Source organism: Ischnura elegans, chromosome 4, assembly GCF_921293095.1.
Source record: "Ischnura elegans chromosome 4, ioIscEleg1.1, whole genome shotgun sequence".
Taxonomy (NCBI): Eukaryota; Metazoa; Arthropoda; class Insecta; order Odonata; family Coenagrionidae; genus Ischnura; species Ischnura elegans.
In genome coordinates, this window is record NC_060249.1 from 36318039 (window position 1) to 36331393 (window position 13355).

At 40.2% G+C, this 13355-nt stretch overlaps 1 long non-coding RNA gene across 1 annotated transcript in view; it reads left to right on the forward strand.

Annotated features, from left to right (window-relative positions):
• Positions 1-6839: 6839 nt before the first annotated feature.
• LOC124156851 overlaps positions 6840-13355 on the forward strand; it is a 60490-nt gene continuing 53974 nt past the window's right edge. Inside the window, exon 1 of the long non-coding RNA XR_006864409.1 lies at positions 6840-7079. This is a non-coding gene — a long non-coding RNA (uncharacterized LOC124156851). The remainder of the gene's footprint in view (positions 7080-13355) is intronic.

Here is a 13355-nt window from a genome sequence, read left to right on the forward strand (position 1 = left end):
CATGATGTCTTTATTTGACAATGAGGAAAAGAAACCCATAACCTGGTATCCTGTTTGGAGTGCGTTGTCAGTCAACATATCCAGCCAAAGCTGTGGATAATTCTAATCGAGATAGGTATTCAATTGCTGTTTCTACACTGTTAGAATTTTGAAGTTGAAGAGGTAATATGGTAATGAAGAATTTCCATAAATGCTCATACTTCATGACAGTGGAGTATCATGGAAATTTCGTTCGGGAAGGGGGGGGGGGGGTCCAAAATCAGGGGGAAAATGTTTTTAAAACATGGTTCTAAGAAAAGGGTTTTACTCAATCACAAAAAACTTTGTCAAGGAAAAAATTTTTCAAGGAAATATTTTGCAAAGTCTCCATTTTTCAACATTCTGTTTTCTTTTATGAAGGAAAATCATCGCTTTTTTATATTTCGGGGGGTCCGCACCTCCCCCCTGGCAACGCCAATACTTCCTGGAAATGAATTATTAATCAGTTTGGTTATGTGCTAAGAACGTGTACAAGGTACCTAGGAGGATTCGAAAGATCAGTGGAGGAATGACTGGAATGAGGAACTGTGATAGTTTATGTAGGAGAAACATTGAGTCATTGAGATGAGTCTTTTTTCAAAAATTTATCCCGACCGCCCGTTGCCTCCATGGGGGAAGGTTTCCCCCAAGCCCCACAATCCCCCCCTCCCTCGAAGCATATTCCTAGTTACGCTTTCGGATAAAACTAATCTTTTCCTCTTTCCAACTAGGGAGAGGCATTCAATTGAAAGCAATATTACTCCCTCGAATTTTGATTGGTCTGAAGGGGGTATATCGTCTTATATATTAAAAAAAAACGTGGATCGAAGCTATGATAACTGCATGAAAAATATTTCGCGTAAATATGGAGGCTTAAAGCAGTGGGTTAGCCAGGAATTTCGTTCGGGGGGAGTCCAAAACCGGGGTGGAAAATATTTGTAAAACAGGGTACTAAGCAGAGGGTTTTTTAAAACTAATTTTAACACTTTTCATAGTAAAAAAAACTTCATTTGTCAAATAAATCTTCTGTAAACTCACGACTTTTCAATATTTTATTTTCTTTTATGAAGGAAAGAAATTGCGTCTTTTTATTTTTTGGGGTCTCCCGGATCTCCCCCCACGCTACGCCACTGGCTTAAAGAAAAACTGGGAATTGTGTTTTGCTTTTGTGATGCGTAGGGAGCCTGCTTACCATCCAATGGGCCTAAGTTCAGATTCCAGATGTGGCGGAGATTTTTCAGAGGAAGCTGAATGGAAGCTTTGTGAATGATACATGCATGCGGCAAACGTAGTTCTCAGTTCCTCGGATGGGAAGTTAAGCCATGGCACTTTCGCTTGCAAGAGTTGACTAGTACTGAGTTTTTCTCCAAAGTTCCTTCACTTTTAACTCGAATGACCTCTTACTTACCTCGACATTAGGTTAACGGTGCAATGTCAGGGAAAGGAAAAATGCAAAAAGAAGATGAAATTTGTAAATTTCCTCTTACTAAGTTTAATGAATATCAAACATAGTTTCAAATGATTTCAGTCATGTCCAAAAATTATGATACATTTCAAAACGGCCACGGCAATGGGTGTGGAAGTTGAGTACTTATAGTCTGTGGAGTTGCATGGTAAGGTAGAGGTCTGTAGCTGTCCGTCCAAGGGAATTTTTTCCTATGACAACTATCGTGAATTACCAACCTCGATAATGACCATTGGGGTAGCCTGGAATTTCGTTTGGGGGGGTCAAATATCCGGGGAAAATTTTTGAAAAACAGGGTACTAAATAGAGGGTTTTAAACTAATTTTAACACTTTCCATAACCAAAAAAGCCTCATTTGTCAAAGATATCTTTTGTAAATTAATGATATTTTGTTTTCATTCATAAAGCAAAGTAATTTTAAATGCGATGGTGTTTGGCGTAACATGGTGAAACTCCTTCATGATGCACAAAGGTTAAGAAAAGACTTAGCTGTTTCACAAAATAAAATATATTTGCGACCGGTTTCGATACAGCGTATCATCATCTGGCAATTACAAGTATCAGTACATAGAATTTATACCCTTGAAGGCGTTAGAGGGGTTTGTAGAGTGGATGTGGGGAAAGGGGGGAACTTCGGAGTACCCATTATTGGATGCAATTAGTTAATTGTGTTTAGCTCCTTCATCCTGTTGTAATTCGACAATGGAATCAATCATAATCTGTGAAGCATACAATGTATTGCTGATATTTTGTGAGAGAAGTGGTGTCGTGAATTGCGGTGTATTATTGGTGGAGGGGGTAAGGGAAGGGAAGGTAGGTTTGGGAAGTACGTCGCTGATGGGTCACTGCACGGGGTAGCCGAGGGTTGGTGTATGATGACGAAATACGGGGAGGGGTGTTATGGAGTGGTGAGTGTCATCCGTAATGGTTTCTCAGAAAAAACATTGAAAAGTGGTGAATGGTGAGAATACAACTGCTCGTTAACTAATGTTATGTTGGGTGAGGTTTGGCCCACTAAAATTTCCAACTGCTCGAGTGCGCCAAGCCTTGGGCCGTTGTTTTCTTTATGTAGGATTATCGGTTCGAAATCGCTTGTGTGGTCGGAATCCAAGAGGTGTTTGGCAAAGTGTGAGGTTTCTTTGTTGTTAATAAAACATGAACGATGTTCCTTGGCCCGGATGTTGAAATTCCGTCCAGTTTTTCCTATGTAACAGGAATTGCAGTCATTGCAACGGAGTTTATATACTCCGCTGTGTTCTCCGGCACTAATTTTGTCCTTGGCACTGCCCAACAGTTTGCCCAGTGTATTTCTACTGTAGAAGGCAGCCTTCACTTGATCTTTAGGTAGTAATTTTCCAGTTTTGTTGGATATACGACCGAGATAGGGGATTCTACGCCATTTCGTGTCATCATCTTTCCCTCTATCTGTGTAAATAAGGTTGAGTGCGAGTCGTTTTTGTTTTTGGTGGTACAGTTTGTCAATGAGAACTTCGGAGTACCCATTATTGGATGCAATTAGTTTGATTGTGTTTAGCTCCTTCATCCTGTTGTAGTTCGACAATGGAATCATACATAGTCTGTGAAGCATACAATGTATTGCTGATAGTTTGTGAGAGAAGTGGTGTCGTGAATTGCGGTGTATTATTTGGTCAGTGTAACAATTTTTTCTGAAAATCGAGAATTCACATTTTTTGTTTACATTTTGAATGGTTAAATCTAAGTAATTCAACCTTCCTTCACATTCAACTTCACTAGTGATTTTGATGTTTTTGTCCAAAGAATTTAAAAATGACACGAAGTTGTCTAACTGTCTTAGTGAGCCGGTCCACACACAGAAAATGTCGTCGACGTATCGATACCACCGAAAAACATTTTTCACAAGGATGCTATTAGAATTGAAAACACATTCTTCGTAGTTGTCCATATATATGTCAGCAAGGAGTGGAGACAGTGGGGATCCCATGGCGAGGCCGTCAGGTTGTTCATATATCGTATTGTTGAATTGGAAATAGTTTTGGTTAACACACACTTCCAGGAGATGGCACAACTCGGCAATTACAAGGGGTGGTGATTTGGCTTTCACTAGTGCAATTTCGGCTACATCTACATCTACAAATTACCATGCGAGCCACCTCTAGGGTGTTTGGCAGGGGGTGATCAATCACCAGCATGCAGCATGCATTTGGACTCCCACAAGCACACCACACCGTCCAAGAATGCAGACACTGCTAGATGTAAGGCTGCAGATTTGGGAACGCTAGTGAACAGATTCACAACATCAAAAGACACTAGGAGACATTTAGGGGGGGAGAATTTCATTTGAGAGAGCTCTCGCGAACTCCACTGAATTTTTAACGCCATATTTGGGAATGAATTTTGAGAACTGGCGGAAAATGAAGTTTAATTTGCGTGCCAACAGATGGTTAGGGCTACACACACTAGAAACAATGGGTCTTAAAGGCACTCCAGGCTTATGCATTTTGGGGAGACCGAAGAATCTGGGCGCCATGGGATTCATTTGGATGAGGCGTTGTTTTTCCCTGGGATACAGCACGGTGGTGCATTCTGCTATTGCCTTCTTGCATTCTCTTTGGTGATCCGTGGTTGGGTCTCTGGATAACTTTAATATCTTATTGGCACTGATGAATTCTTCACATTTTAAGACGTATGCGGATCGGTCCATGATTATGACTGCATTTCCCTTGTCAGCTTTTGTGAGAATAAGATTGTTGACTGAGAGGGCCTGCTTAATGGATAGAACTGTCTTGTGTTCACTATTACAATGGTTGATTTGGGTTCTGCTGGTAACGTTGTCCATGCACCGCCGTAGTTCTAGGGAGATACGTTGCGATGAACCTGAATGGTCATTCCTGAGGGCAAGGCTGCAATCCACAGCTAGGTTTTTCAATTCATTCACGGAGATGGGTAGATGGGGGGCATATTTCAGACCTTTTTCCAACAATTCCAATTGATTTTTAGCGAAGGTGTGATTCGATAGGTTGACCACTCTGTTGGCAAAGGGTTTTTTTATACTTTTCACACTTGAGTCACTAATCACGTCAGTGGTCACTTTAGTCAAAAGCTTCAACTTATTTTTCATTATAATTCGTTTTTTGTATGCAATCTCGCATGCCCTTTGGCGGACCGAATCATCTAACCAAAGCCATTCGACCCAATGAAGGGCTGCGGTCAGCTCGGTGTGTAGGAGGAGTAAATAATGCGAGATGGAATCTCTTTTTACATACCACTCGTGTAGCTCTCTCTTGACCCAGGTTCTTTGTGCACAACCGAGGGCAAACTTTGCGGCTGATGTGTTAGATGCGCACTTCACGTTGACGTATTTTGGGATGACACCTCCTCGATTCTCGATTGAATTCTCGATTTTCAGAAAAAATTGTTACACTGACCAAATAATACACCGCAATTCACGACACCACTTCTATCACAAACTATCAGCAATACATTGTATGCTTCACAGACTATGTACGATTCCATTGTCGAATTACAACAGGATGAAGGAGCTAAACACAATCAAACTAATTGCATCCAATAATGGGTACTCCGAAGTTCTCATTGACAAACTGTACCACCAAAAACAAAAACGAATCGCACTCAACCTTATTTACACAGATAGAGGGAAAGATGATGACACGAAATGGCGTAGAATCCCCTATCTCGGTCGTATATCCAACAAAACTGGAAAATTACTACCTAAAGATCAAGTGAAGGCTGCCTTCTACAGTAGAAATACACTGGGCAAACTGTTGGGCAGTGCCAAGGACAAAATTAGTGCCGGAGAACACAGCGGAGTATATAAACTCCGTTGCAATGACTGCAATTCCTGTTACATAGGAAAAACTGGACGGAATTTCAACATCCGGGCCAAGGAACATCGTTCATGTTTTATTAACAACAAAGAAACCTCACACTTTGCCAAACACCTCTTGGATTCCGACCACACAAGCGATTTCGAACCGATAATCCTACATAAAGAAAACAACGGCCCAAGGCTTGGCGCACTCGAGCAGTTGGAAATTTTAGTGGGCCAAACCTCACCCAACATAACATTAGTTAACGAGCAGTTGTATTCTCACCATTCACCACTTTTCAATGTTTTTTCTGAGAAACCATTACGGATGACACTCACCACTCCATAACACCCCTCCCCGTATTTCGTCATCATACACCAACCCTCGGCTACCCCGTGCAGTGACCCATCAGCGACGTACTTCCCAAACCTACCTTCCCTTCCCTTACCCCCTTCACCAATAATACACCGCAATTCACGACACCACTTCTCTCACAAAATATCAGCAATACATTGTATGCTTCACAGATTATGATTGATTCCATTGTCGAATTACAACAGGATGAAGGAGCTAAACACAATTAACTAATTGCATCCAATAATGGGTACTCCGAAGTTCCCCCCTTTCCCCACATCCACTCTACAAACCCCTCTAACGCCTTCAAGGGTATAAATTCTATGTACTGATACTTGTAATTGCCAGATGATGATACGCTGTATCGAAACCGGTCGCAAATATATTTTATTTTGTGAAACAGCTAAGTCTTTTCTTAACCTTTGTGCATCACAAAGTAATTTTGTTTTTATATTTCGTGGGTGGGTGTCTGGACCCCCCGGACTCTCCCTGGCTACGCCACCCGCAATGACTTTGCATTGAGCATTTGTTACCACAGTGGGTATGTAATAAACAAAGCGGCAATGGAAAAATTCACCTTTCATTTCTTCATCATTGGCAAAGTGAAACGAGAAGTTTCTTTTTTCATTGACAAAAGGACTACGTTTGAATAAAAAAATAAAAGTGGACACTCTTATAACCTCTAAATTCGTGAGTTACATATTACTGGTAAAGGTTTGTAATTCGATGTAATTGAACATTTTGACACTGCCGGCAATAATTAGAAGCATTAAATAAGTGCGCGATGGATTAAAGATTAATGAGATTATGCCATTTAATTAATTGACCTTTCTTGCTTTCCGTGCATAACTTACTCCCCCCTTGATAAGTTTTCAAAGACCCAGACGAGCAAGGAGAAGGATATGAGTGGACTGTTTGTACTTAACACCCAACCATAGGCGATCTCCCTAACCCCTCCCCTCAATAAGCATTCTACAAAGCTGATGAGAGATTGATAACATTGTTCGAATCTCGTAAATGCAGTCGTGAGGCCCTGTCGATAGCCCGAGCTACTTTGACGGAAATGTTACATTGTTGGGGAATTGAATGGATTTTACCCAAGCACGTGTTCCATTTCACAACAATGGAATAATTTTCTGCTGCCCGTGCGTCAACAACGGGCGCGGTTTTTGGGGTATTAGACGGAGTGACGATACACCTCATGCTTTGTCGTCTACCAAGTTCACCTCAGTTGCTGCGCAGAGCGGGATCGTGTCGTGTCGAAAGTGAGAGGACGCATTCTGAACGTGGAATTCCGCAGTAGTACTCGAGTGAGTTCAGTGATTAGTGGTCAAAGATAGAGAAGTGATACCTGTGCAACGTACGGATAAAGAGTGACATCGCGGAGGTGACGACATTCCTGGCATATTTCCTGTACATCTGGCGACACCAGGGTGAGTACAGAGGTTCTTTACTACGCATAAATTTGGCCGTGAGTGTACTATGATTTTACCATTGCAAGTAAGAGGCTGTAAAAATGCTTGAAGAGATTCACGACGGTAGAATAGGGGCTATTTTAACGACATACTTTTGTGCAATCCTGGGTGTTAACGCGATGCAATTTTGATGGTGAATGTTTTGCGATGGTGAACGTGCTGCATCTACCCTCGTGGGTAAATATGTCTCATATACAAGGCCTCAGAATTGATAGGTAACCATATAGGTACTTGAGAGGTGTATTTCAAAGTGTTTTCGGAAAAAACCTCGTTATTATGCCAGCGTTTTACAGGACGAGGTTAGTTTCATAGACAAAATATTCAAAGGTAATGCATCATTTCGCGATATTATATTTTTGGTACTTTCCTTATGCTCAAAAATGGCACATTGAATTGAATTACACCGGTAATTAAAATAATATTGTAAATAGTTTCCACCGATCAACTTCTACTCGTTATTGGATTGTAGTGATAACAGCAAAGTCTGAACTCTCGGAATTATCTAATTTATGTTTAGGTAGCAAAGTTCTTCGACTCTCAGCTCTGGTCTTGGCCTATGGTATTGATAATTGATGATCATTGGTCTTTTGATAAGGAAGGGAGGTATAGTTGGAGGCCAGAATCCGCGACTGATTTCACATGAATTTTCTTTTAATTAGAGATTAGTGCGTTCGACATTTAGAGTAGGGGCTCTTATTATTTCTTTCCTATTCCATCTTTCATTTTGTTATCCGTAAGCAGCCCTGTGAATTTATCAAATCAAGGACGCAGATCATCAGACAAGAAGTCAGATTCGTAAGGTCGTTACGATAGTCTTGTTAGTATAACTGACCTCTTAGTCGGATGGGAATCTCTGTCAGACCGTAGATTGAAAACTAGACTTTTTTACCTTTTACCTAGATAAATTCAAGAGCAGTGTCTTTTTTAACGTCGCGACGTTAGCCATATCTTACGGAGACCAAAATACTACGCATGATCAGATCATATAAATAAAATAAGAGAATTATACTGTAGAACAGACAGATTGAGAATGTCTTTTTTCCACGATCAATAAGATATTATAACGGCAGCGATAGAACTCAAAAATAGATTGGATGACTTGTAGTGTAGCCTACTACTTAACGTATGTAAAACTTAATGCGTGTTTCTTAATTTTATTAATATTTCTAACAGCGTGTGGTAGTATAATTAGTTAGCGACGTTTTTTGGAGTGTGTGGTGTGCATGCTGTTGATTGATCACCCCCTGCCAAACACCCTTGATGTGGCTCGCAGGGTATTCTGTAAATGTAGAAGACATAATAGTCAAAAAACACTTTTATCAATTTTGTTACCTCAAAATTTCTGATACATACATACGTAACCAAAACATAAAATTGTAATAAAATATAAATAATAACGTGTAATAAAAACACAAAGTAATATCACACTTAAGTTAAAAAAAGTTAAGGAAAGTCCGTTCATGCACTGCTAATTTTGCCATTACGTCACTGTTTAGTAGTATTAGAAGTTATAAAATATATTTTGGTGACTTTCCTCAGGTGACGCGACCCTTCTCATTTCCGGCGACAATCCCTTAAACTCATTCAAAAATAATGAAGATTATTTCACAAACCTTGTCCTCCATGATACCGAACAATTCAGCAAAATGGATTAATGCAATCAGTTGACAATATTCGATACTGCATTAAAAATACCCTCTATATTTTAAATTGGTCTTCTAAAATTTAATCGAGCCGAGAAAGACTTCCTGTCTCTCTTATTTAGCATCAATATTTTTCTTAAAGTCGATCTCGTCGGTATTTCTAGGCATTTTTGAAAATTAGGTTAGAATGCCTGTGTTTAGCCGTGAAATAAAATCGTGCGGAATTGCCTGCCGTGCCAAAACGTGAGCCGTTCCCCCTATTGAAGTGCAGCGGTCATGCTCACGTTTTTAGTAGGTCTCCTATGTAGGAGCAGCTAAGTGCTTATCTTTTTCTTGGATTCGTGCATTCGACGTATGTCTGCCATATTGACCGTGCAAACTACGATTCGAGGGTGACGAAAATGTTTGCGTGTTTATTTCGAACGCAAAAAAAAAGGCTCGCGCGACGGATTCAACAGCTACGGTGTAGATTTTCTGGGTTGAGTGGAGGGTATTCCATGGTATGAGAGTGGGAGGTATGACTAATGTGCGGGGAAGTAGGTGGGGAGGGATTAGGGGTTCACAGGAATCTCACATCGGTGGTGACGAGCAAATATTGGTGATGCGGACAAAGGTGGGCAAAGGAGTGGTCGAGCAAAATGGTGCGGCTTGGTTCCCTTTTACTTGAAGCATACACATCAACATCGGTATCCGAGGGCAAATAAGTGTGCTCAGTGGCGTGATTAAGAATATGCTTTGCGGGGGGGGTGGGGGGGGGATGAGATGGATTTTTGAAAAATGACATGCCTGAATTAACATTTTACATAATTTTGGCATTGAAAATTTAAATTTAAGCAGATGCAGTTCGTATAATTCTTCTTTATATCTTTTTTATTTCACTGTTACTTTGGGGGGGGGGGGATTTACTCCACTGAGTGTGCTGCTGTTGATCGTTACCGAAGGCCAAGTAAATGCACATTCTTCCGGGCATTCACGAGGGGGTTTTTGCCTGTGTACAGTGGCGGATCTATGGGAGGGCTAAGGGGACTATAGCCCCCCTTAGGCATCCAATTTACACCAGATAAAATTTTAATTTTGCTCGGATCCCCACTACTGCTGGTAGGTTGACCTCCACTTACCTCACTTGTTAGCCCCCCTTGTCCCTTTCCTGGATTCGCCACTGCCTGTGGACTACGAAAATTCTCAAAAAATAGTATTGATGATTTCTTGAGATTAATGTGTTACTATTGGTTATTCCTGAGGCACAGGAATGACCAGTAGTAGCACACAATCATTACTGTATGAGTCATTAATTTATGATCTTTCAATCAATTCGTCATTGCAGTCGAGGTAAATGAATCACATGCTTTCCTGTAAGTGCATCCTATTATGCCATACACTTTTTCCTCCTCTCTCTTATGGAACCTGAAACCAATATCACCGCAAGGTTTTCTCTTCTATCAGCGTATTTAATCCACCAGAAATTTAATACAGATTCATTTAGAATCACTAGAGTCTAAGGTTTTCATCACGGTAATTGGAGCATTACTTCGGCTTAGAGTACCTCAGGATTAATTATTTTATGTTGGTAAACTTGCGCAATCGTCACGCACAGTTTCTCATACGGAGAAAAATGAATCGTCAAATTTTTCTTTTGGAACGCTATCGCCATCATCCAGAGAATGACTTTTTAATGCTAAAAGTGGATGAAATTCTTGATGTAAAACTTTTGAATCACCCAGGATACGAACCCAATCCTTCCAATTGTTGGTGTTTACGGCACCGATTACTCACGCCATGAAATCTAATCCTTGTCCTGTGAAGTTGATTTCAAGGAGATTTTGTAGGGGTAGGTGTTAGAACAAAAATTTCCGCAGTGACAGTTTTATCTCCGATTTTTTCCCGGGTATTCATCCTCGACCGTTGGCTTGTGGACAACTGGTTCGCCGGCTATCCTGCTAGCGTCTACTGGTCAAAGCTGACTCAGTAGGGGATAAAGAAAAAACTCTAAGAGGGGGGGGGGCGAAAAATATATCTTGAGCAAACTTTACATTTATCGTTATAAAAAAATAACAAGTCCCATGCAAAGTTTAAGAAACTTCGATTTAATCTGAATATACACGTATAAAAACATAAAAAAGTTACTATCTAATAGTAGTTCGGCAATGTCAGGCAACGCGGGCGGCCCCGCAAAGGGTGGGGGGGGGGGGGCGCCCCCCTATCAATCCGCCCAGTGGCGTAACTAGGAATATGCTTTGGGGGAAGAGGGGTAATGGGGAAGGGCGACCTACCTCACCCCGTTTGGGAAAATTTTGTAAAAATGACATATCTGCAAATACATTTTACATAATTTTGGCGATAAAAATTTGTGTTTCATTAAAAGGTTATGATAAATTTACTTTGTGTCCAAACTAGACAATAGTTTTGAATATTATTTTTATTCCTCTGAGGCTTTGGAGAGGATCTATCCCCCTCATCCCCCCCCCATAGTTACGCCACTGAATCCGCCACTGAGTTGACCTAAAAGCATAGGTAGGTGTTTGCGTCTCAACTCCGCGTAGTTAGTAGTGCTTGAGAGTTCGTGGTTGCTGGCTGTAAATCTTCATGTAACTAAAACGAGTTGACTTCAATGACAGCATCCATTTTCTAATAACTAAAATATTAGTGCGTTGACGAGTATAATTTTTATATTCTCCATGGTTCATTATGTGTAACGAACATTAAATTAATTTTTTTTTGTCAAAGGAACTTCTACATCCAGGCATTAATCAACATTTTACGTATTCTTGGAAAAGTATTCCCATTTATGCGTCATCACATGAATACGGGTTTTCTAATGCATCTTCCAGAAAAAAATAGCTCAGGAAGCCTGCCTTTTGTGGTTGTCGTCATCTAAATTGCTATTAAAGTCAGTAAAATGTACATTTAAAAGAGTATAGCTTGGAATTATCATGAACATGGTAAATATTACGTCGATCGATCTAATTTATTCAGTTTTTTTGTTTGGTCTATGTGGTTTAATGCAATCAGTCCCGTCTTCCCACCACAATGACAAACCGCAGTATGCCACCGCAGGATTATTAACACTGATGACCGCGGGGCGGCCGATAGGGTAGACAAAGCGTTGGTTTTGTATCCATACACCGTTGCCGTATTGTATGATCGGGTCGAAAGATACCCCTCATGGACTGATGGGTTAGATCATCTCTCGCTCTGTGAGGTCGCAACTAAGGGAGGAAACAAGTGAAAAGTATCTCGTTTTTGTCCTACAATAATTTTATTTGCTACAATTGCATAGAAATTATATTACCTTTTAATTTCCACGCAAAGGAGAGAATTGTGCTGATCAAAATTATGCATTAAATAAGCAAATGTTAATATTGCATCTTTCATTTTCTAATAGAATTTTGTATTTGCTTGTATGAAAATTTGTTCATTGGAAATTGAATGCATTTTATTTGGTCTGCAGTAAATTTGTTTTGGTTCGGGTCGTATCGGTGAAAGTTATTCCCATTTCATTATATAAGAATGGAGTCGTTACACGTAAGCCAAACGATAACGAATGATCTTTCAATGTAGGGCACTTACAGGAACAACAATTATTTCCGATATGGAGAGATTCCCTCTTTTTGGGAGAGAAAACATTTTTTATAAATATGTACTGGCTTATGCGAAATTATACAATGAGGTTTCGCAAAAAAATACTTTATTGCTCCATTCATTGCAATTTTTCATTTCCAGGTATAACCGCGTCAGTTGCTGTGACAACGACAGCAATTTCGGGATAGTAACCGGAAATGAAGAACTTCAACGCACATCGCGGAAATCTCAGTTCTCACACTCTGCACTGCACTGCACTTCACTGCATTCATAAATTCTCGTTCCCTCGATAGCGTGTTGAATTTACATCTATATCTACTAGTCTTGTTAGTGTAACTGACCTCTTAGATAAACTCGGATGGGAATCTCTGTCGGACCGTAGATTGAAAATTAGACTAAGTAAACCTTTTAGATACATTCAAGAGCAGTGTCTTTTCTGACGAAGTTAACCATATCTTACGGACGCCAACATTACGGAAGATCAGATCATATAAATAAAATAAGAGGGATAGATTGTAGAACAGACAGATTCCGAATGTCATTTTTTCCACGATCAATAAGAGATTATAACGACAGCAATAGAACTCGTAAATAGATTGCATGACAGGTAGTGTAGCTTTCTAACCTATGTAAAACCTAATGCATGTTTCTTAATTCAATTATTATTTCTAACAGCATATAGTAGTATAGTTTGTTAGTACACGGGACGTTTTTTGGACGGTGTGGTATGCATGTGGGAGTCCAAATGCCTGCTGCATGCTGGCGATTGATCACCCCCTGCCAAACACCCTAGAGATGGCTCACAGGGTATTATGTAGATGTAGATGAAACATTGGCAGCGTATTTTAATTGGAGTCTAACGAAGGGGAAGTTATTTTTTTTACTTTATCGTCGCGCTTTCCTGGAATTCTTTTAAACAAAACCCAATTTACGACAACCTTGACCTGTTATTTCCCGAATATGTTTATTCCACGATTGATCATTATTTAGTCTAACTCCTTTAGCCTATTGG